This window comes from Euprymna scolopes, chromosome 36 (assembly GCF_053919585.1).
Source record: "Euprymna scolopes isolate OS-2025 chromosome 36, ASM5391958v1, whole genome shotgun sequence".
NCBI classification, from domain to species: Eukaryota; Metazoa; Mollusca; class Cephalopoda; order Sepiida; family Sepiolidae; genus Euprymna; species Euprymna scolopes.
In genome coordinates, this window is record NC_136517.1 from 18,028,045 (window position 1) to 18,049,243 (window position 21,199).

The window sequence follows — 21,199 nt, forward strand, 5'->3', positions numbered from 1 at the left end:
ATGTGGATTCTATGGAAGCCCAAAATGTGAAAAAGTCATAAGGCTGTCTGAAAATGACGTCAGTTAAAGGGAGGTAGGGAATGTTGGTTTTTTGGGTGTTTTTTTCGCAGTTGTGCATCCGTATTGTGGACGTTTGTATAATTTTTACCATTTAATTTAATTATTTTTCCCCGTTTTTAAATTTAAAAGCATTTTTTTTTTTATTTTACAAGATTATATAAAAATTAGGTTACACCAAAAGTTTCAAATTCATTTAAACAAGGAAAATATTAGAATCTTACATATAAAAATTATGCAAAACATGCAATCTAAAAAAACGTAGAAATATTTTTTGCAATTATAATTTTTTGTGTGAAAATATTAAAGAATGCTTAATTCAATGATAATATCGGTAGTTCGAGAAATTAATTTTTCTTCGAGCTATATTGTATTCATTAATACGAACTTTAGGGGCTTTTTTCATAATGTTCCTGAAAAAAAAAAAAAAAAAAAAAAAAGAATTTTTTTTTTATCTTATTTCTATTATTACAATCTACGACGTTTTATTCTCATAAAAAATAAATTGATTCATTTTTTTACTACTACAAACCATAACTTTTGTAAAGGTGTTTTTTTTTTGTTTTTTTGTTTTTTTGTTTAAATAAATAATACATTTCCACTAAGATTCAAATAAAAATAATGTGTCCATTATATTCCGTGATCATTAGTTGATAAATACTGAAAATTTCATTAAAATTGGTTAATTTACTGATTTTTGGTGAATTTTTAAGTAAAGGGAGGGGGTCAAAATGTTTATACATTTTTAACATCGGCATTCATTTTAAACGTACCTATCATATATAAGTGTTAATCTTAAAGTTATTCTTCATCATCGCCCAATAATCCGAATAATACAATATCTTTTTTTTTTTTAAGCCAGATTCAACTCTGCGGTTTCAAGAGGCAGATTCATCCGGACTCTGCTTTTGTTTTTATTTAATCACCTCTATATTTGGCACTATCCTTTTTAATCACTATTGAGGGCTTAACTGGCTCAATTTTAAAGTATCAAATCGGCCAATAGAAAAAAAAAATTCAATAAAAATTCCAGCTTCATGCAGACCAGAAAATAATAATTGATTCATTATTGTTAGCAACAGGTGCTTGCGTATATTTGTTCTTAATATTGATTATTAGCTTATTCTTTTCTGAAAACTCCCACTACATGGAGGGAGGGGGGGTATAGTATAATACTACTAAGAAAAGCTATAGAAGAGTTAGATGTTAGCAATTTTTACAGAAGATTTTTTTTTATTTTTGGGGCCCGATCCTGCAATCCAGAGATAAAGAAATTGTTGGAGAAGTTCTAGGTCAATTGGATTTTTTTTTTTTTAGTCAACTAAAATGAGTCCCTATTTATTTGACTTCTCGCAAAGACAAAGTTAGACACAAGGTCAGTTTTTATGTGGGAATATCTACTATCACTCTCTCCGTAGAAAAAAACTTCTAAATAAAAAGAATTCTTCTAAATAAACACGTTTACTGATGAGGCAAAGAAATTTGTTTTTTTTTTTACTTGCCTCTCCACGAGGGCAGAGTTAAGCATAAAGTCGGTTTTTAATGGGGGGGGGGGACTGGCTCCCCTAAAAAGGGGCACTCTGGTTAGTAACAAAAATAAAAAAAGTATCAATCCATTAACCGAGACCAAAAAATGTGTAGTGAAGCAACAGAACAGATACTACACTTTGAGATAGCAAATCTTTTATTCGTTAAAAAAAAAAAAAAAAAAAAAAAAAATGAATAAAAATTTAAGAGGCCTCCAGTGTGGCCCGGATGTCAAGAAAGAAAAAGAGGTTTCTTAAATTGAACCGACCTTGTATCGCATCCTACCTCCGGTGATGTGGTTGGCAAATACCAACAGGTTTGTGTGAGCAGACCAGCAAGTCTATTTGTGGCCTGAGTATGTAGATAAATGGCAGCTTAAGAAACAATGACCAACAATAATGATCCTTCTACAAACAAAGGCTATATCATTTTAATTAATGTCGATGAGATTATAGACTTGCATATCTAAAAAGAAAATTAAATTCGTGTAACTGATAATGTCTTAGAAATTCACCCCACTATCTTTCAAGGTTTGTCAATTTCACAATTATGTTGAGCAAAGGTTGAAAGTGGAGATAGTTTTTTTTGTTTTGTGTTTTTATTTTTTTACAAAGGCGTCACCACATATCAAGGCCCGGAGGTCACTCGAGGATAAGAGTTAATGTGTGTATTGTAGTCATTGGGACAGTTGTGTGATAATCGTTTATAAAAGTGGTTTGGTACAATCAAATCATTTACGTGAACAGATCAACAAGAACTTGTTTACGTTGGACTTGAAGATAAGGATATTGTAATCAGCTGGAAAACAGACAATCAGAACAGAGTTCCACAGGCGAGCAGTTCTAGGGAAGAAACTTTGTTCATGGAATCCATGTTTATGTTTAGGCAATGATAGAGACTGGAGGAATTTATTGATAGTGATTTTGGCTAGACAAGTGTTTTTTTTATGAAGGATTGGCGAGAAGGGGAGGGGGAAGGGCTCAATCGAACACTTGCCATGAAATAGCGATAAAGCAGTTGTTAATAGATAGCAATTTTTGCATGAGGCAAAATTTTTTTTTTTTTTTTAATTAACACTGAATTCAGGAATTAGATTACTTTTTTTTTTCAGAAGAATTGAGAGTCAGCAATTTTTAAAGAAGACCTGAGTCCTTATTTACTTGCCTCTAACATCCACGAAAGTATAGTTAGGCAGTTTTTAATTGAAAAAATTCACCCCCAAAATGGGGTACACTCTGAATGGGAACAAAATCAAAAATTGCCCTAGTCAAGGATTTTTCCTTCACTGTCTGAGCAAAGAGATGACAAAAGCAAAGTACTTTAACAGATACTACACTTTGTAATATTCATTTGCATAAAGATATATATATATAAAAAAAAAATTTGAACAAATTAAGCACAGGGCCATTTAAACGTGTGAAAAAATGAGTGTCGTTGATCATTCTTTGTCACCATGGCTAACAAATGTCTCTCCAACTCTTGACTAGATACTACAGGGTGGAAAGATAAAAGTGTCGCCCTAGAAAAGACGACATGATTCCATTTCATGAAAATCGCTTTTCTTTTTTTGTTGCAGACCATCTATTAGTAGGCCATCTGTGTACAAATCCTTAGAGCAATAGAAGTCTTCTATCATGTGTGAAAGTGACACAATGTTCAACGAGCAACTCATGCTCTCTACCGATCCAAGTTATGGCAACAGGACTATTGCCAGCACCCTCAAAATGCAAATCCAGACGGTTCAACGCTTAAGGGGACAGGTCAACAAAGCTGTCGGCCACGGAAATGGTCTTTGGTGTAGTTTCAAGTGAGGGCCACATCATGCCATCTTCAAAATCGGCTTGAAAGTCAACACCAAAGTGTACCTGGATGTGCTGAAGAGCGTGATCTCCTGGTGCAATCAGGTGGCAGACCCTGGGTGTGGCAGCAGGAGTTGGCACCCGCCCACAAATCCAAAGAGACTCCGACTAAGTTTCAGAAGAAGTGCTACAACTTTGTACCCTTCTCCTACTGGCCCCCTCTTCCTCAACCTGAACCCACTGGACTACTTCATTAGATCATATGTTAAAAACATCACCAACATGACCTCCCACAACACTAAAGCTAGCCTGATCGCCGCCATTCGTCAAGTATTCGCCGAGCTCCTACCGACGCTTGTGGAAGAGGCATGCTTCCAGTTCCAAATCCATATAGGGGCAGTGATTGAGGCTGAAGGCAGCTTCATTGAATAAATGTCAGCTCTACTACATAATCAAATTACTTGAATTAATTTTTTTCAATAAAGTTTTAAAATAAAGCTGTAGTATTGTTTTCTTTAGGGCGACACTTATTGTTCAACCCTGAATATTTTGTTCTGAACCAAAAGGTCAAGGATTGAGAATCACTATTGGAAAATAGTTATAAGATTTTTGTTTCTAACTGACTTCCCGAAATTTTTAAGCAATACACAGTATAAAATAGGGAATTTTGAAAACACTAATATTTATTGATTGAGGCTCAAAAGTTTTAACCACTGAATTGGTATTTATCGGATTGAAAAGTTAGCACCTCAGAGGAGGATCACTCTAACCCTGCAAAAAGATGTGTAACAGTGCATATGAGTGTGTGGGAAATTATCAGCAGCAGCAAAGGATGGTTGCCTTGCAAAGAGAGTCACTGAAAAAAATCAGATATGCAAATTAGGAAGTATGCACGAGAAGAAAGGAAATAAAAGGAGAGAAAAATACACCACATGCTTGGGAGAGAAACAAAGTCGACATTAAAGAAAATGGACATGTAAATGCAAGAAATGGCTGGCTACGACCAGCGCACAAGGTCGGTGAGGAGAAGTGTACACCGGGCGAGATGGATGATAGCAAGAGACGGTACTTGTACAGTTTAATCAAGAGATTAAAAAAATAAAAATATCGAAAAAAGGTTATATCTGTTTTGGAGTGAAGATTTAAAAAAAAAAAAAAAAAAAAAAAAAAAAACTTAATTTGATCGAGTATTTTTTTTTACAGCGGAAAAACATGTTTTTATGAGAGCGCGTTGAAGTCAGCCATTGTGAAATTTATTGAACACACCATAGGGAGATAACTCCAGTAAAAGCGCCGACACTCCCTCCCCATCTTTAATACTAGCTTTTCTTCCTAAACATCGAACCTTTTAGTTGGTATCATAAATTGTTTTTTCGCTGTAAAAAAAAAAAAAACTACTTGATGAAATTAAGTGAAATTTTTTTTCGGAGAACTTCGTTCCATAACGGATACATACCATTAAAACTTTTTTCGATATTTTCATTTTTTAATATCTTCGTTAAACTGTACAAGTACCCAAGAGACTTAAGTGATGCTGAAACAATTATAACGGTAATAAAAACGTATTTTTATTTATTTATTTCCAGTTTTATTTTTATGAATTACTAAAGTAAAGTTTAACGTCACGTAACGTTACAGATGCCTGTACAACTCTGTTGGCATTCCCTAGCAGAGGTGCCTCAAGTGATTAGCTTGAAACTAACCCTTTTGAAAGAGGGGGTAATGCCTGGGAGGGTGAACCTCCTAGAACTGCACAGAATCAGCACTGTACTACAATCAGCAGGGGACAAGTCATTACAGGAATGGTCTAATCTTTGTGAATTTTAAGTTAACAGGTGCTTCTTTGTTTTTATAACAAAAGACAGTGGTTCGAATGAAGAGTGGGCGTGACCTGCTAGGGTCAGCCTATCCTGCCTTGATAGAGTACAAAATAGGTTTCGTGGCTTAGTGGGGGATGCCCTTTTCTCTTCCCTGCAACCTCTCTCCCATAGGAGAGACGTTGCAAGCCTGTCTTTGTTCTGTCACTTCCATGGCGGATGCTCGTCTGAGCTCTGGTCTCTGGTTCCCCCCCCCCCGCTAGTCTTTCGCAATAGGCACCCATCTAGCTGAAACCACTGTCAAAAAATTTCCCCACTCTTTATCTGTGCCTAAATCAAAACGTACATTCCATGAACAAAGCTTCTTTCTTAGAAGTGCACGCCTGTGGAACTCTTCCGTTTGCCTGTTTCCCACCTGACTACAACCTGGATGTCTTCCAACATAAACAAATTCCTGATGAACCGCCCCCTTAAGTAAGACACTTAATCAAATCTTCAATACTAATGATTACTACGATACTATCCAATTGATTACTGTACACGCAATAACCCTTATCCTCAAGTGGCTTCCGGACCTTGATAAGTGATGACTACCTTGTAAAAACAAAAAGGAGGGAGATAATGAGCTCTTCTTTCTATTAAAATCAGACTTGTTCATATTTAAAATTAATACCTTTATATATCAGGCGGTGAGTCAGGGTTAGTATTTTTTTTAAAGAGGTCAGTCAAAGCAAAGAGTCAGTTTTTTTGTTTGTTTTTTTTAACGTCTTCACATTCGGATTTTGTTTTTAAGCAATGGTTTGGGGCAACAAAAAAATATGTTAGGAAGAATACTTATTGCAACAATTGTATACGATTTGTTGAATACAAGTCACAATTTTTGTGCATAGCTGGTATGAGGGATGGGAAATTAAATTGTGGGTTCATACCTTTGCCATGTCTGTGCATGAAAACAATGACTGTAAAAATATTTTTTTTTTGTTTTTAAACTTCATTAGTTATACACAACTCCTCCATAAACAATTACAATCGAATCAATTTACAGCACTGCTTATTAGATGACCTTGTGCCAGTTTAAAAGTTGAGAACCGGATTCTCAAAATCAGACATTTTCACAAAAGTTAAGACTTAAAAATTAAAAAAACATAAAAAATAAATAAAACAAAAAAAATGAATAAATAAATAACCCTACAGTCGGGTGTCTGGTTAGGGTTAGTTTCAGCTGACTCCCTACGTCTGGTTTTAAGCCCATTAAGGGTTTCTTGATATTCTCATTTAAATGCGACTTGCATATGTTTTTAAAGGAACACACTGATTAGATTTTGTTCACTTAATAGAGTTCAAATTACCTCACAAAGATTTATTTCTGAATCATCTGCATAGAGAAGAGGGCTTACACATCATATTCTCATAAACTTGCGTAACATGTATCTCTTAGTTAGAAATCTAGCAACAACTGCAGTCCAAATAATCCAAATAACATTTTGAGATATTTATAAAAACATTTTTAACTAAAATAATTATAAAAACATTACAAATAAACAAATAATCTCAAGATGTGTCCATTGAATTTGTATGTTTATCAACAAAAATGCTAGTTCAAACTTGAGCGTGACAGACCAATAATAACGTTAGTTCAAACTTGAGCGTGACAGACCAATAATAACGTTAGTTCAAACTTGAGCGTGACAGACCAATAATAACGTTAGTTCAAACTTGAGCGTGACAGACCAATAATAACGTTAGTTCAAACTTGAGCGTGACAGACCAATAATAACGTTAGTTCAAACTTGAGCGTGACAGACCAATAATAACGTTAGTTCAAACTTGAGCGTGACAGACCAATAATAACGTTAGTTCAAACTTGAGCGTGACAGACCAATAATAACGTTAGTTCAAATTTGAGCATGACAGACCAATAATAACGTTAGTTCAAACTTGAGCGTGACAGACCAATAATAACGTTAGTTCAAACTTGAGCGTGACAGACCAATAATAACGTTAGTTCAAATTTGAGCATGACAGACCAATAATAATGTTAGTTCAAATTTGAGCGTGACAGACCAACGATAATGCTAGTTTAAACTTGAGCCCGACTGAGCCTCATATGCAAAATGTGTGGATAAACTTAAAGCTTTTTTTTAAAGATTAATTCTTTGAAATTAAAAATTTTCCCTTGAGATTTCAAATCATCGTCAGAATTTGCAAATCCAAAATAAGGAATCAATTTAAAAAGAAGTTAATGAACTTGAACACTTTTCCGATCGAGAGTAAGACTATTGACGGTAAGAGATAATCCCATTTAAGCACGTGTTGTTTACTGAAATGAAAATCAACTTGTCTGTAGAAACTTGTAATGGCGTCATGCAATATCTGCTAATAAAAAGTAGAAATTTAGGAATCTTGAAAGCTTGCACTTTAGAAAGAAAAAAAAAAATGTATCAACAATAAGCAGGAATTCAAACTGTTTGGGCACCAAAATGCTCAGCTCAAATTATTGAAGTTTCAAAGCAGGTGTCACAAACCAGCCTACTATAAAAAAAAGAAAACGGATCAATAACAGTGAAATCTCCACGTTAACAACGACCCTGGTGTCTAACTCTGTCCCGTGGGGAGGCATTGTAAATAGGAACAGTGAAATTCTCTTTAATTTTAATTATTTATTTTATTTGTATTATTTTATTTGTATTATTTTAATAAATTTTAGATGTAAACAAAATTTAATCTTTGTTTATAAGCGTACAATTCTTTCTCTTGGAATCGTTAGCGACGTACCATACTGTGGGTTCAATGTGAATTGATCTGACTTTTTGAGCATCTCTCCATCGCCACTATTTGTGGAAACGCCTTGAGCCTACCAACACACCAGGACATCTAACGAAACTTCCCTATACTTGCAGGTTGTATTTAGGAAAAGTCATTTCATTAATTTTTGTTTTCCCATTTTTGCTTCAATTTTTTTCTTTTAGTTAACTATTATTTTATGTTTGTTGTTACATTCCTGGAAAGCCATTGACGTTGGACATTTTCTCATTCTGATTAGGAGATAAAATACATAGCCCTTGTTTGTTATTTCACTTTTTAGTGGATATTAGTGGAAGGGTGCCTTGCGTTACCCGGTCGTAACAAAAAAAATAAAATAAAAAATAAAAAAACATTGTGACAACAGGGGTGGGGGTGCATTCCTCCGTTGAAAAAAAAAAAAAAAATTGCCAGGAGTGGAAAGGGGGTAAAAAAAACGGCACTTGGGTGTCATCAGCTAGAAGCGAAACCAAAATCAAAATTTTGTAAGCAAAAAAAGAAAAAGAAAAAAAAGAATGTGTGCCAGGCGCAAACTTGCATAACTGAAGTTAGTTACCAAACGCTCTTATCGGTGTACCCATGATTACGCAAGTACTATAACATTGCAAATTCAGCTATTTAAAACGAAAGGTATTATCGATTTGCAAATCACGTTAAAAGGCAGGTTTTTCTCTTTAAAGAAAACGAGATTTCTACACAAAATAATGGACAATTTTTTTTCCAATTTTTCGACATTTTTTGTGCGAAAGACCACTCTTTTTAACGATGTCAAATTGGTGCCTGTACGATGTGCATGACAAAATTTTAGCAGACATACAAACACACACACACACAAACGTTTGCTCTTTATATAATAGATGATGGCTAGATAAATTTTGCTCTATTACAGTTTATATATTGAATTCTTTCTCTCATTTCATTAAGTTATTTTTGTTTTTCTTCAAACCATTTTCAGTGACAGACGATTTTTTTTTATTTGGGTGTTTTTTAACATGATGCACACAATATTGTGTGTCTATGCATACAAAGCACTTCTAATTTTTTTTTTTTTTTTTTACCCTTGTTCACCCCAAACAATGCACAATGCCATGTAGGACCATGTTAACAGAGACACTATGTAGGGAGTCAAGCAGCGAGATGTCTTCATATCACATTTAAACTTCTGCATGTCAGTACAGTCAGGAAGCAAGAAACCAGGAGGGAATTCCAAATTCTAGCAGTTCGAGGGAAGAAACTATTTTATCTAGGCACGGCCAAAAAAAAAAAAAAAATGGAAAAATAAACAAGTAGTAGTTTCTAAAACGAATTAAAATCTATTAAAATCCATTATTCTTGAGCAACTTCTTTTTCCAGAAAGATAAAAGCCTTCATTTTATCATAGGAAAAGCAGAATATAAAAAAATCTTCTATTTTTAATAGAATTTTAAATTTCAAATTAAAAAAAAAAAACATCATTCACTGCCATTTTTGTCTCAATCGCTAAAACATTCAAATACTTTTTAAAAAGGTTTTTTGAACCCATTTTTTTTTCGTCTAAGTAAGATTTAAGATTATAGATTTACGTAGCGAAATTAAAAAAAAAAAAAAAAAAAAAAATTAATGATACTTTAAAATTAAGTACGGAGGCCTGAAGGCGACTAAATAAACTATATTTAGCCATGTACTTTTAACGTTTGATTTGACGATTAAGTGAAAGGTTTAATTCTTTTTTCATAAGTGAATATATATATATATATATATTTATATTGCCTACATAACCACCAAAGTTAAACAACGATGAAGCTGGCCAGTACCAGATGGGTGACGATTTTGAGAATGCTAGGCGCCGTTTATGTTGAAAACAACTCCTGCATCTAATATCACGGTTGGGCCACCATAGGTGAATAAACAAGAACTTGCCAAAAGAAATTAGTGTATTTTTAGCAAAATGCGCAGTTATTGATCGATTTTTTTTTCTTTCTTGGTATCGATTCTTCAAAGAAATTCTTGTTTAATCATATATTAGCAATACTGAGCTCACTAAAAGAAAATTATTAATTTATTTTTCAAAGATTTAAAAGTAGTGTTTTTGCAGAAATAATGCTAATTGCTAATCCGAAAGATAATTAATATATTCAACAAATTTAGCACTTCAATTTTCAACCTTAAAATCTGATGCGTGCACAGTTTTTTGTTTGATCTAAAATCATTACCCTCCCCACAATACAATATACTTTGCTCGGTTTTGGCTAATTATTTTAAGCATATTTGCCCCCACAAATAAAGAGGGGGGGGGGGGGGCTGTAGGTAAAAAAAATATATAAATATCGATTATTAAAAAAAGTACACCATTATAAAGTTCATTCTTCACTTAATAATCGGTGAAAATTTCGTATTGATTGGATAATTACTTGATTTTTGGTAGATTTTTAAAGATAGACGCCATCAGAAAATACTTGCTCTCTCCTTCCGTTTTGTCCGTGCCTAATCCTATCCCTCTTTTAAACATGACAAAATACATTCGAATACATTTAGATAGCCCTCGGTGATGATTGGTGTCTTCATTGTCGATTTCGGGAGTTCTTACTCATCAGATTGGTTCGGACAACCACCCTCGACCTATTTATCCGATCGGACAGGTCGCCACCTTGTAAAGATCTGTGCTACTGTTCTCTTTGCAAAATTTATAATTCCCGCCATTTTTCCCATCTGCAGATCAGCCAATGAAAAGGAAGCGAGTTTTCAAAAAAATAAAAATAAAAATAATCTTATATATATATATATATATATATATATATATATATATATATAAAAGCGAAAATGTGTGTATGTATGTTCGCTTTTTGTGTATGTCCAAGAAAGGCTTTTTTCAGAGAAGCGCTCCGTCGGCTCACAACTTCTTAAAAACTTTTTATATCACATATAAATCATAATATCTCCAAGTTAACAATGGATCTCGCCTATTTAATTTGCTCCACTTCGGGAAGATAAATATTCAACAGTTTTCGCTCGCCGCATGTGGATTAGGCTTTTTCCTATAATAAAAGCGACTAATTCTGGCGGTATTTTTCCGGTCGCCATTGCCGGAAATGTCCGAAAGCAATCAGCTTTGATCAATGTGGAAATATTTTTCTTATATCAAACAATTTCTATTCAAATTGGACAAGGGCAGCTGGTCCCCCCCCCCCAACATCTTGGGAAAATAAAAATAAAATCCCCGCAGTCAAAGTTGACCTCATTATGACATTAAAACGTGCACCTGCAAATTCTAAGTAATTAAATAAATTCAAATGTGTTTCCGTTAGTATGTCGCGGTGGCCCAAGGTTAAAGTCGAATGTTTTTTTTTTCACTTTAATTTCCAACTTTGCCTCAAGGGTTCGGGTTCGATCCTCATACTCACCTACCAAAACTTTTTTTTTATTTTACCCCCCCCCACCTGGAGTTTTGATTTACCTCCAAACACCCGAGCAACGCCGGGTACTCCCCGCTAGTTAAATATAAGTTGATTCATTTATTGGGTCGTTTAATCTAACCAAATTAATAAAAAGAAAAATTTAAAAGAAAAACACCCACCCTTGTTATCCATTAAACTACTAAGTTACAAGAGTAGACCTTCTAGTCTATCCTTGACTAATTGGATTACTAATCACACCTTGTTTCGCCCAAACAGTTTGTTCGAAAGGATCGAATTACTAGTTAAAACTTTAATCTCGTCCGATAATGGAAGAATTTTAATGAAAGTACTTTAAAATACGAATACGTATGAGAGGATGAATTTTATTTAAAATATTAACACTATCGTATGAGACTGATGGATTTTAACTTAAACTTATTACAACACTATCATAAGTAACGGATGGAGTTTTAAATTACTAAAGTTAAAATACATAGCCAGAACTTTCGGAAGAGCGAAAACTGTTTTCAATTTTATTTTAATTTTTGTGGAAGAGTGAAACTAACAATGGGTTTAATATAAAATTGCAATTTGTCTTTTAAAAGTTTTTAAAAAAATTAATAATCCATGTTGAAAATTTTAGTGAATTAAATTTTTAGCGTTATTATTGAATCACATTTCCGTCAAAATCTGATTATCGATTTATTTTACTAAAAAAAATAAGTACATTGATATTTAATATGTGATAACTAGGGCTATGACAAGTGAATATTCTTTTCATTATTTGGACTCTAGTATATATCAGTTAATATCTTATGTTTTTAGATAAAGTGATGTGGTTCTCGATTGATTAACTGTGTCGGATATATACTCGAGAGTCAAAACAATGATAATATGGTCTTGTCACAGCCCTAGTTATAATTCATTATGAAGACTCAATGTGTTAGCGTTTTAAATTAATCTTATATGAGCATTCAAAGTTGTGCTCCTGCGTCATTCTCATGTTTTTTCGGGAAGTGAAGGCAATAAGATTTTACCCTATGTTGGTTTGATATAATAATTATTGCTTCTATTTGGATTGATTTTTAATTACGACAAAATTACATTGAATTTGTAAAGACACTTGTTTGAAGATTACAGTTTTACTTATCTTGATTGTGAAACAAACGTTTTTTTTTTTTAATTTCCAATAAACTTTGAACAAGTGCTATCAAATTTATTATTGTTTATGTTTAATGTGCCTACATTAAAAGTTATTTTCGATATAATGGATATAGAATTTTAGTTGAAAGTACACCATATTGTTGACCAATGAAAATCTATATGAAATGTTTAGAAAGAATGATGCAACACACGATGGTTTCTTTTTCGTTTATTTACGAAAGACGTGATTACTCAACGCCTTGCAACCAATTTTGGATCAAATCGTTTTTGCTAAAAATCCACTAATAGGGATCAATGTATGTTTAATTGTATTCCAACTAAAAAAAACTTGTTTTAAAGTAAACTGTTTTTGTAGGTAAAATTAGTTCAACTTTTTTTTTTTCTTAAATTTTTAAATCACATAGGCGAGGGGGGGGCGAAAAGGGTGGAGAAGGATGGGGGGAACAAGCGAGAAGGACGGAGGAGATGGGGGGGGACAAGCGAGAAGGACGGAGGAGATGGGGGGGGACAAGCGAGAAGGACGGAGGAGATGGGGGGGGGGACAAGCGAGAAGGACGGAGGAGATGGGGGGGACAAGCGAGAAGGACGGAGGAGGTGGGGGGGGGACAAGCGAGAAGGGCGGAGGAGGTGGGGGGGAGACAAGCGAGAAGGGCGGAGGAGGTGGGGGGGAGACAAGCGAGAAGGGCGGAGGACGTGGGGAGGACAAGCGAGAAGGGCGGAGGACGTGGGGAGGACAAGCGAGAAGGGCGGAGGACGTGGGGAGGACAAGCGAGAAGGGCGGAGGACGTGGGGAGGACAAGCGAGAAGGGCGGAGGACGTGGGGAGGACAAGCGAGAAGGGCGGAGGACGTGGGGAGGACAAGCGAGAAGGGCGGAGGACGTGGGGAGGACAAGCGAGAAGGGCGGAGGACGTGGGGAGGACAAGCGAGAAGGGCGGAGGACGTGGGGAGGACAAGCGAGAAGGGCGGAGGACGTGGGGAGGACAAGCGAGAAGGGCGGAGGAGGTGGGGGGACAAGCGAGAAGGGCGGAGGAGATGGGGGGGACAAGCGAGAAGGGCGGAGGAGATGGGGGGGACAAGCGAGAAGGGCGGAGGAGATGGGGGGGACAAGCGAGAAGGGCGGAGGAGGTGGGGGGACAAGCGAGAAGGGCGGAGGAGGTGGGGGGACAAGCGAGAAGGGCGGAGGAGGTGGGGGGACAAGCGAGAAGGGCGGAGGAGGTGGGGGGACAAGCGAGAAGGGCGGGGGAGGTGGGGGGGACAAGGGAGAAGGGCGGGGGAGGTGGGGGGACAAGGGAGAAGGGCGGGGGAGGTGGGGGGGACAAGGGAGAAGGGCGGGGGAGGTGGGGGGGGCAAGCGAGAAGGGCGGAGGAGGTGGGGGGGGAAGCGAGAAGGGCGGAGGAGGTGGGGGGGGGGGGCAAGCAAGAAGGGCGGAGGAGGTGGGGGGGGCAAGCAAGAAGGGCGGAGGAGGTGGGGGGGGGCAAGTGAAAACTACAGTTATTTTATTTATTTGCCTCTCCACGAAAACAAGATGTGACACAAGGCCGTTTTTAGTGTGGTGAGGAAGTTCCGTTCCTACAAAAGGCAACCACAACGGGCTTTCAAAAATAGCCTGAAAGTTTCTTCAGCACAAATAAAAATGCATCAGGCAATAGTCAATAAACTTATGTCTTTCCGAAAGTAATCCCAGGGAGCAATCTCGCACAGAGCAGAGTTAGGTATGTATATTGTTCACATGCTAAACAAGAATGAGCTTTCATAAACACGACAAATGAGTAACTAAGCAACTGTCGCCATCACACTGAAAATCATTACACAACAAATCTTACACAGGTCGACTTAAAAGCAGTTTAAAAAAGAAAGGAAAAAAAATCGCTTTCGTCAAATGGTCTGGACATTTCTATATTTCATCGATTTCTGCCAACTCATGCCGCATTCAATGAACCAATTCAATTAATCAAAGGTTCATCTTAATATTGAACAAAATAGGAAATTAAAATAAGCTGATCTTCAAAAGATCAACTTCAGGTTTACAAAAAAAATAAAATATTAGCATAACATTGTTCAAGTCTTTTATGTATTAAAATGTGCAAAATTTTTAAATATTTTTTTCTTAAAAGAGCAAATAAAGAGTTTTAATCTTAAATGCTAATTTTGAAATTTACTTTTGTCTTGATTTTTGAGAAAAACTGTTTTATGTCTCAGAATTTTTAAGATAAGGATTAATAATTTGTATTATTTGTATTCACAAATTACAAAATGATGATAACCGGTGGTGCTTCCTGGAATCTGCATAACAACAAGTCTCCCTAGATTTCCAGTACTCTCCACCTCTTTCGATAACCTTTGCAAATAAATTTGCATTATTGCAACAGCCATTTCTTGCTGACAACAACCATTGGTCTTCACTGGAATTTGTGTGGCAACTATCTTCCCTAATGTCCCAGTATTCTTTGCAGTGAAGATCTGTACAGGGGTTTTTCCCTCCTCGGTCCTTCTATCCTCCTTAACCATTCACGACTATTTTGAATGGTACCAGCTAGTGCTGATGCCTTTTTTTTTCTTATGTGCCTTGAAAAAAAAAAAAAAAAAAAAAAAAAAAAAAAAAACAGCTGCTGAGAGATTGCATAGCATAGGTACGTACAAAATGAATAGCCAACGCTCAAAATGTATAAACATTTTGACCCTTCCCTTTACTTAAAAATTCAGCAAAAATCAGGAAATTAACCAATTTGAATGAAATGTTTCGGTATTTATCAAATAATGATCACTGAATATAATTAACCATTATTTTCATACGGCATAATCACGTTGACACACCGGTTCTCGTCAGATCACCGGAGTTAAGCAACGTTGAGCCTGGTTAGTACTAGATGGGTGGCCATTTGGGAATTCTAGGCACTGTATATGCTCTCCGTTTATCTCGGCATTTGTTTCCAGTCGTCCTGTACTTACTTCACTTGCCACTGGTATTTAACAATGTCGTCTCAGGAGAGGCGTGGTTGAAGATTGCACACCGCCTGTCACAAAAATTTCACGCGCAGGCAACCCTCCATGGGTATCCTTAATCTGTCCAAAACTAAAGGAGCCTGTTTTTTTTTTGTTTTTTTTTTTTTTGTTTGTCCGAGTGGAAATGTATTGTTTTATTTAAACAAAAAACACCTTTACTAAAGTTATGGTTTTCAGTAGTAAAAAAAAAAAAAAAAAAAAAAAAAAAAAAGTATGAATTTATTTTTGCTTTTTTTATGAAAATAAGGCATTGTAAATTGTACAAATAAAAAAAGAATTTTTTTCAGAAACATTACGAAAAAAAAAAAAAAAAAAAAAAAGATCTTAAAGTCCGTATTAATGAATTCGATACAAGTCTGAGAAAAATTAATTTCTCAAACTACCGATCATTAAACTATCGATATGTTAAAATATTAAATAAAAATGCTTAATTCAATGATAATGTCGATATTATCATTGAATTAAGCATTTTTATTTAATATTTTAACACAAAAAAAATTATAATTGCAAAAAATATTTTCTACTTTTTAGATTACAGGTTTCGCAAAATTTTTATATCTAAGATTCTAATATTTTTCTTGCTTGAATGAAGATGTAACTTTCTGCATAACATAATTTTTACATAATCTTGAAAAATAAAAAAAATTCTTTCAATGTAAAAGCAGGAACACAGAAAAATAAATTTTAAAAATGGTAAAAATTATACAAACGTTCGCGAGAGAAATGTACGGATGCACGGCTGGGGGGGGGAGAAAACCAGCACTCTTACCTCACTCCAACTACGTGATGTCATTTTCACACAGCCTTTTGACTTTCTGACATTTTGGGCTTCCATAGAATCCATACTTAGACAACTTAGTTTTGTTTTGTTTGAATGACGCCAGAATCTCGCTTTTGGGGGCTAATTCAGCTTTTATTTTTTTGTATAAACAATGTTTTTTTTTTGTTTTGTTTTTTTAAATTCAATATCTTAGGACTTTTCTAATTATTTTTGAAATAGACCCAGAAAACTAATATTTATCTTTCAAAGGATCTTTACAATGAATTTATTTGATTTCAAAATTTAGCTGAACTTGTCAGTTTCTGAATGTCACTGTGAAAATATATTTGATTATAACTTTTTTTTTTTTTAATTAAGTTTAGGCTTTAAACTTTCAAATACAATCAAAAAGTAGTCGGAAACCTCCAAAAAATTATAATTCGGCTTTCAAAACTATGTCCCCCTATTTTTTCTTCCGCTAGTATTGCCCGTACCTAAATAACTTTATTTAGAAACCCATTTTACACATGAGGAAAGAGGGAGGTTAAAAAAAAAAAAAAATAACAAAAAAAAACACTAGTCTGTACTTTCACCTAACAAAACATATCGTTTAGATTGAATTTAACTTGAAAATCCTAGCTACAACAACTATCAACAATCTCCTCCACTCTCTATCTTTAATCTTTCAAAGACCAATCAAAAAGTAGCCAGTTTCCGAATGTCGTTGTGAAAACATTTTTCATTATAACTTTTTTTTTGGGGGGGGGGGGTGTATTACTGTACACATAGATTCCAAAAAGTTGTCAAAAAACAAATATATAACAAATAAATGTTATCAAAGGCAAGATAAGTTACTTTCCTACCAAACTGGATATATTTTTCGTGTTTTTATTCAATGTAACATGTTTATTCAGCTCGAAAACCATACAGTGTTTACCGATGTATTGGAAAATTCAAGATGGCATCTGACTCTCTCTTTAACACGGTAAGTTTCTGAAATGGTGTTATAAATAAAAAAAAAAATGGATAAAATACTGTTAAAACTCGCTCAATAAATGTTACTGTGACATAGGTTGACATATATTCGGCAGTTTTTAACTGTATTTTGTCTAGTTTTTTATTTATAACACCTTTTCCGAAACTTACCGTGTTGAAGAGAGAGCCAGACGCCATCTTGAATTTTCCAATACATCGGTAAACACTATGTTTTTCGAGCTGAATAAACATGTTACATTGAATAAAAACACAAAAAATATATCCAGTTAGGTAGAAAAGTAACTTATCTTGCCTTTGATAACATTTATTTGTTATATATTTGTTTTTCGACAACTTTTTCGAATCTATGTGTACAGTAATACAAACCCTTTTTTTCTTTTTTTTTTATACGTGTACAAATTTTTTTTTTTTTCCTTTAAAAAAAAATAAAAAAAATAGAAAAAATTAAAAAAAAAATCAATTTTAGGCTTTTCATCTTTCAAATACAATCAAAAAATAGTAAAGGAAACCTACAAAAGAAATTATGATAAACTGGCTTTCAAAACTATGGCCCCCCCCTATTTTTTTATTTATTTTTATTTTTTTTTTTTCGCCATTATTTCCCATACCTAGCATAGCATGAAAGCCTCTGCAGTTTATTCTTAATGATCAAGTTTCTTTAAGATGTGAAATGAGATCTGCCATGCATGCAGCTAACCAGTTAACTGGACACGGGCTCACTAGTGTGAATGATGTCCTCTCTCAACCTGCACTGTTAATAACACCGATGGTAATTATGTAGCTATTTTCGTGGATTAAGACAATAGGTTATGTTCGAAATTCTGCACCAATTTCCGATTTTGACAATATGCAACGGAAAAAGGTCGGAGGTTACATCAGCCAAAACGTTGTGAAAATAACATCCAAGATGAGAATAGTAGCCTGTTTAACGCAAGAACAAAAATAAAGAAAGTGTGGACGACATTTTAAGATCACAGTGTAGTATCTGTTCTGATGCTACACTTCACCTTTTCTGTCCTCGGTCGATGGAAAAGAGATCTTTCTAGACTGAGATAATTTTTATTTCTGTTCCTATCTAGAGTGCCTCTTTTTGAGGAACTGGATTTTCCCCACATTAAAAACCGACCTTGTGCCGAATTCTGCTCTCGTTGGGAGGTAAGTAAATAGTACAACTGACTCCTACAGTGAAAAGATGTCAAGCAATAAAAAAAAAATAAATTTTAAAAAAAAGGTAAAACAGAATAATGTACAAAGTAACATTTAGTTTTCCTTGGGCCAAGATCAGTGTAGTATCTGTTCACTTTTTTTTTTTTGTCCTCGGTCAGTGGAAGAGAAATCCTTCATGACTGAGACAATGTTTATTTTTGTTCCTATCTAGAGTACCCCTTTTGGGGAGCTGGATTTTCTCCTACATTAAAAACTGACCTTGTGTCTAACTCTGTCCTCGTAAATACGAACATTAAGTCAGTTTTACATCAGAAGGTTAAAAAGTAAATCTATACATCTATAAAAATGAAAATGTATGCGGGAGGACACTTCTTAACCTATATACTCAATTAATTTTCGATCTACACACTTAAAACTTGATATATAGGATATTCAGACATGTGAAAAACTTTAATCCGTTTTCATCTGGAAAAAGGAGCTGCTAAGGAGTCAAAATTAACAAATTGGTACATGGAGGTCATTGGATCTTTATATATTTGTCAACTGTTTCACAGCTGTGCATACGCGATCAAGAAACATGACAGCTTCTTCATGTTAAGAATAAGATTTTTTGAAAATACTTTGTAAATGTCGTATCAAGCTGGTTTAATGGTTATCGTATTTGACTCAATATCTTTAGGTTTTAAGTTTATACTTTAGGTTTTAATCTCAGCTAGAGTTTTTTTTTTTTTTTTAATTTACTTACAAGAAGTGAACTGTTTGGAAAAAAAAAACAATATTCGCTTGCACAGGTCTCAGTTTCTGTATGAATTAAAATATATTTATGTATATTTTATGACCGGGCAACGCCGGGCGGACTGCTAGTAAATAAATAAAATAACACAAAGGAGAAGGAAAATTGTTAAACAATTTCAAAACTCTTGAAACAAGTAGACAAAAATAAAAATAAAAACATAAAATCAGATTTTAATTTAAAGCTGAAGGCGATTTCAATCTTTTATCATTGCAAATTTATCGGCAAGAATGTTTTCAAAAACGAAATCTACCAGTTAGATGTTTTTATAGCAGTAATTAGAAAAAAAAAATTGGTACTTTTACAGTTTAATCAAGACATTAAAAAATGAAAATATCGAAAAAAGGTTATATTGTACATATCTTTTTTGGACTGAAGATCTCAACAAAAAAATTTCATTTTATTTAATTGAGTATTTTTTTTTTTTTTTTTTTCACAGCGAAAAAACACGTTTTTATGAAAGCGCATTGAAGTCAGCCATCATGGAAATTTTTAACACGCGCCACGGGGAGATAACTCCATGTAAAGCGCCGACACTCCCTCTCCATTTTTATTACTAGCTTTTCTTCCTAAAAATCGGACCTTTTGCTCGGTATCATAAATTGCTTTTTTGCTGTAAAAAAAAAAAAAAAAAAAGAATACAAGATGAAATTAAGTGAAATTTCTTTTTGGAGAACTTCGTTCCATAATGGATACGTACAATATAACCTGTTTTCGATATTTTCATTTTTTAATGTCTTGATTAAACTGTACAAGTACCAAAAAATTAATTAGGTTAAGAAAAATAGCACAAGTGTAGAAAAAAAAGTTTAAATAGATTGAATGAATTTAGTTTAAGTTTATACATATATTAGGGAGACCCGACGTTGTCCGGGATTGAATGAGGATCAACAAATATTCCACTCTCCCATACTTTTATTTTCATGAAAATCAGTGAAATCGCCCATTTTTTTTTTTTTTTTTTTTGTTAATCAAATTTCTTGCTTTGGTTAGGATCCTTTTTCGTAGTCCACAATATATTGTAGTCTACATTGCACTGTAGAGAATCTAGTATTGATTTTATAAAACTATTTGTAAATAATGGTTTCACTTAAAAGTTTAAAATGCAAAAGTTAAGTATCATGGTTCAATTGTGCTCTAAACAGAAATATTCATTTTGAACGCGCCCCTATTTTATAAATGGAACTCCAATCTCTGGTCCACCCTCGCCAATCTTTCACGAAAAACACCAGTCTAGCTGAATTCACTGTGAAAAATTTCTCCCACTCTATATCTGTGCCTAAATCAAAACACGGATTCCATGAACAAAGCTTCTTTCTTAGAACTACACGCCTGTGGAACTCTGTTCCGTCTGCCTGCTTCCCACCGGACTACAACTTGGATGTCTTCAAGTCCAATGTTAACAAATTCCTAATGAACCGCCCCCTTAAGTAAACACTTCATCAAATCTCCATACTAATGTAATGTACTTGCAATAACCCTTATCTCTGAGTGGCTTCCGGGCCTTGATAAGTGGTGGATCACTGTAAAAAAAAAAAAAAAAAAAAAAAAAAAAAAAATCTACAGTTATATTTTATTGGCTCAACCTTTATGCTCATACGATAAAACCTCTCGAATGCACTTATGATGTTAAGTTGTATCCCAGACACATCAAGTACCTTTGTGTGAAATTTCAAAAAAAAAAAAAAAGAAAAATTGGCCCAGCTATTTTCGCGTCCATAGAGGAACGAACTCGCACACAAAGTTCCTTTTATATAATAAAAAATATAATGTGCAAGTTACAGTGCTTAATCTATCTAATTATAAAACTCAAATGACCTTGTAACGGGTGTTGTAACCCCACATCCGGTTTATGACTTCCGGTTGCGCATATAAACAAACTCATAACAGCGTAAACAAATAAACACAAATCGCTACTTTTGCAGAATTTGACCTGCGC

At 34.5% G+C, this 21,199-nt stretch overlaps 1 protein-coding gene and 1 pseudogene across 6 annotated transcripts in view; one reads left to right on the forward strand and one right to left on the reverse strand.

Annotated features, from left to right (window-relative positions):
• LOC145260367 (uncharacterized) overlaps window positions 1-21,199 on the reverse strand; it is a 341,973-nt gene that overhangs the window by 284,236 nt on the left and 36,538 nt on the right. The gene's annotated exons all lie outside the window — the stretch shown is intronic.
• On the forward strand, window positions 15,329-15,445 carry LOC145260717 (5S ribosomal RNA; annotated as a pseudogene).